General features: G+C 48.6%; 1 pseudogene; it reads left to right on the forward strand.

Moving 5' to 3' along the window:
* Positions 1-2,966: 2,966 nt before the first annotated feature.
* LOC144000264 (extended synaptotagmin-3 pseudogene) lies at positions 2,967-3,737 on the forward strand (annotated as a pseudogene).
* The last annotated feature ends 898 nt before the right edge of the window (positions 3,738-4,635 follow it).

Raw genomic sequence — 4,635 nt, forward strand, 5'->3', positions numbered from 1 at the left:
TTACAACAAACCTGCAGCCAATCAGAGTCACTATAGAAGAATAGAATTGTATCCTTCTCTGGAAACAATAATTCTAGTAATAATTCTTCTCTCTCTCATGGGTGAGCGGTGTCATGTGACCTCCCTGCGGTCTCCATGGTTGTGTTTAATGGAGAAGTGTGGTGGGGTGATGCTGTCCCATTATCTGAGGACCGGATGGGCAGGTTTGGTGAGGCTACAAGTCAGGACATGACAGTGCCGCATAATTCCCAGAGATGTATCCACTGATTGGAAGCTCCACATCTACTGTCTGGGGGCTCCACATCTTCTTACTGGGCTCTCTCCATGTCTACTGACTGGGGGCTTCACATCTCCTGACTAGGGGCTTCACATCTCCTGACTGGGGGCTCCACATCTCTTGACTGGGGGCTCCACATCTCTTGACTGGGGGCTCCACATCTCTTGACTGGGGGTACCGACTGGGGGCTTCACCTCTACCGACTAGGGGCTCCTTATCTACCTGGGGAATCCACATCTACTAACTGGGGGCTTCAAGTCTACTGTCTGGAGACTCCACATCTCCTGACTGGGGGCTTCCCATCTACTGACTGGGGGCTCCTCATCTACTAAGGTGGGACTCCATATCTACTAACTGGGAACTCCACGTCTACTAACTAGGGGCTTCACGTCTACTGACTGGGGTCTCCTAATAGGAGTGCGCTTTGGGTTTACTGCTACCCTGGGTTTCAGGTGAATTCTGAGGATTTGAGATTTGCAGTCCCAGTGAATATATATGGAGATTCACCCTGAAATTGAATGGATGATCTATGACCGGCAGGCTTAGAGGAGTTTATAAGGGGGCTTTTGGATAAATCAGCTCCCTCACTTAAAAATGGGAGGACAACCATGGTGTCAGTGATTTGGAAACTGCTGTAATGATAAGTTAGGGATAGCTGGCATACTGCATAGGTAGAGATTAGGACTCTGTCCTTTAATTCTGACTGCTAGCTCTTTGGGCAATTTACCTCTTTGGTGCCTTTTCTTTCTTTGTTTATATTATTATTTGGGGATTTTTTTTGTTATATGTACTGTATGTTGTTAGGGCCTTTTTTTTTACTGCGGGGTGCACAACGTGCAGCATTCAGAGCTTCCTTTTATTCGCAGGATTCTGTTACGTCATGTGAAAGAAAAAAAAAACACTAAGTGCAATAACAGTGTACACCTAAACCAACCCACATCGCCCACATTCACTATACCCCCCCTCCCCCCCCCATAGTTAAAATAAAAGTTAGGCATAAACCAGTAAGGACTATTATCCCTGATAAAATTGTTCTGCTACTGGCCAATTTTACACCGCTGTATCCTCTGCAGTATCCCTCCCAATTCTTGTAGGAAAGCCCAGCCTGTGCTCTTTGTCTCTGGTACATTTGGTCCTAGTCTTGCTCATTGAAGCTGCCAGTTGTACACCAATGTATCATCTGCGGTCTCTTCTTAATAAGAGTTTGATAGAAACATTATATTCATATATCATACTGGGACGGGACATTATATTCATATATCATACTGGGACGGGTCCTATGTTCATATACCATACTGGGAGGGGCTTTATATTCATATACCATACTGGGAGGGGCTTTATATTCATATATCATACTGAGAGGGGTCCTATATTCAAATATCATACTGGGAGGGTGCTTTATATTCATATATCATACTGGGAGGGGGCTTTATAGTCATATATCATACTGGGAGGGGTCCTATATTCAAATATCATACTGGGAGGGTGCTTTATATTCATATATCATAATTAGGGGGCTCTTATATTCATAAATCATACTTATATAAGATCCCCTCCCTATATTATTTCTCCTTCACACAGGGGAGGGCATGTATTATACTGGCTGGGGGGGGGGGGGGGTATATTTTATATTTGTATAAGTCAGACGGGGAAGGGGTCTTAAAATTATATAACATAATGGGGGGAAATCTATATTTATATATTTTACTGGGAGTAGAGTGCTTCTATGACTAAGCCCACTCAAGGTAAAACGCGTCAGTGGGCGTGGCAAAGATGCGGGGACTGTAGCTGAAGCCTCTCTTAGCTTACCAGTGGATGTGATTGATCTATGTGGTGAGCGCCCCCTAATGTTGCTGTTGGGATTGTTCCAATGGAGTGAGATGTGCTCCTGGAGGGGCTGGAGAACCTAAAGAAGGATGAACAGGAGGTTTTTGACCGGCGCTATTTTTTACATGTGGTCATGCTTGGAGGGGGTCTTATATTTATATACCATACTGGGAGGGGGTCTTATATTTATATATCACACTGGGAGGGGGTCTTATATTTATATATCACACTGGGAGGGGGTCTTATATTTATATATCACACTGGGAGGGGGTCTTATATTTATATATCACACTGGGAGGGGGTCTTATATTTATAGATCACACTGGGAGGGGGTCTTATATTTATAGATCACACTGGGAGGGGGTCTTATATTTATATATCACACTGGGAGGGGGTCTTATATTTATATATCATACTGGGAGGGAGTCTTATATATATATTATACTGAGAGGGGTCTTATATTTATATATCATAGTGGGAGGGGTCTTATATTATATATCACACTCAGAAAGGGGTCTTATATTTATTTATCATACTAGAAAGGGGGGTCTTTTATTTTAATATCTTACTGGGAAGGGGAGTCTTATATTTCTATATTATACTGGGAGGGGTCCTATACTGTATTTTTATATTATACTGAGAGGGGATCCTATATTTCTGTATTATACTGGGAGAGCTATTATGTTTATATATATACTGGGAGGGGGTCCGATATTTATATATTATACTGGGGGGGGGGTCTTATATTTATATATATTATAGGGGGTGTTTATATATATATAACACATTGGGGGAGGGGGATTTCTATTTATAGATTTCCGGATTGTTACATTTGTTTATAAATATCTGGGATTGTTGATGGTTGGGAAGGTCACGTGTGTCTCGGGAATGTCTCTCCGGTGATCGGTGACGATGTGCGGAAATATCTCACTTTGTCGGACAGTCGGGATTCCCGGTTCGGGTCTCACGTGCCGTACAGACCGGTTCCCATTGTGAGGCTCCTCATACCTCTCCCGGGGGGTGTCGGTCCTCCCTGTGGGTGTCACCCGGCGGCTCAGGTGTGTAGGGGGCGGGTCACTGTCACCTGTCAGTCGGGCGCAGAATGTCGGCGGAGGAGCAGCGATGAGCGTCCCGGGACAGCAGAGTCGGGTGTCGGGTGACCCCCAACACACCCGAGCGATGAAAGACCCGCAGCAGAAAATGGTGCCGGGTGACCCTCAACAGACAACGAGGATGGGTGACCCGCAAAAGAGCCAATCAGAGAGTAACCCGCAGAGCCGGGTGTCCGATGACCCGCAAAAGAGCCCGGCAGAGAGTGACCCGAAAAAGCGGGTATCGGGTAGCCCCCAGTTTCAGGGGTTCGGTGACCCGCAGATCCGGGCGCTGGGTGACCCGGTGCTGGCGTTGGTACGGACGGTGGCCCGGGTGTTGTTGCTCCTGGTGCCGGTCTATGTGGTCGGGCGGCTCGGGCTGAGTGTCACCTGGCTGTTGCTCGGACTTTTCCTCTGGACCTTCTGGAACCGGAACAAGAAAAGTAAATTGGCCCGACTGAGGGCGGCATGGGAGCTGCTGGACAACGAGTGCCTGGAGGTGACCCGCGGGCTGAACGGACAGCAAATGCCGGCCTGGGTGAGTGTCAGGGGTCACCCCGTCCCCGGGGTCATCGCCCCCCCCCATCCCCCTAGTCATCGCTCCCCCCATCCCCGGGGTCATCGCCCCCCCATCCCCGGGGTCATCACCCCCCATCAACAGGGTCATCGCCCCCATCCCCGGTGACCTCATTCCCCCCCCCCACCATACCCCTGACCTGGAGACCCTATTCCCCCCCCCCCCATACTCCTGACCTAGGCACCCCATTCTCTCACCACATAGCCGGAAACCTCCATTCCCTCCCCACCCCCCATACCTTTGAGCTGGAGACCCCCATTCCCTCCCCTCATGCCCCTGGCAGAGACACCTTACCCTTCTACCCCTCATGTGAGCACTTTATCTCACATAGGCTTCTCATGCTCCTATTTTAAGCACCTTGCCTCTGACTGACCTGGGCCCCTTGCCCCTCGCCCCTCTTGCCCCTGACTGACCTGGGCCCCTTGCCCCTCTTGCCCCTGACTGACCTGGGCCCCTTGCCCCTCTTGCCCCTGACTGACCTGGGCCCCTTGCCCCTGACTGACCTGGGCCCCTTGGCCCTCCTGCCCCTGACCTGGGCCCTTTGCCCCTGGGCACCCTTTTAATAAGGCAGTCTGCAGTACAATTGTTCTGAAAATTCTTTGTGATTGTAGGTGAGGGAATGATGGTGACATGTATGTTACAATTGTTTTTTCTAAGTTGTACAGTTTTGGAATTCCCAATAATTCATCAGATATCTGTAAGTGGGCGGTCCTGTAGATCAATGTCCCTCCAGTACCCCCAACAGGTCGGATTTTCAGGCTTTCCATTATTTTGCACCGATGATTTGATCCGTTTCACTGCCTTAGTAATGACCACAGCCGTTTTAATATGAGGGAAACCCTGAAAACATGACCTGTTGGGGG

This window comes from Lithobates pipiens, unplaced genomic scaffold (genome assembly GCF_037356315.1).
Source record: "Lithobates pipiens isolate NorthernLeopardFrog02 unplaced genomic scaffold, aLitPip1_a1.2 Scaffold_196, whole genome shotgun sequence".
NCBI lineage: Eukaryota > Metazoa > Chordata > Amphibia > Anura > Ranidae > Lithobates > Lithobates pipiens.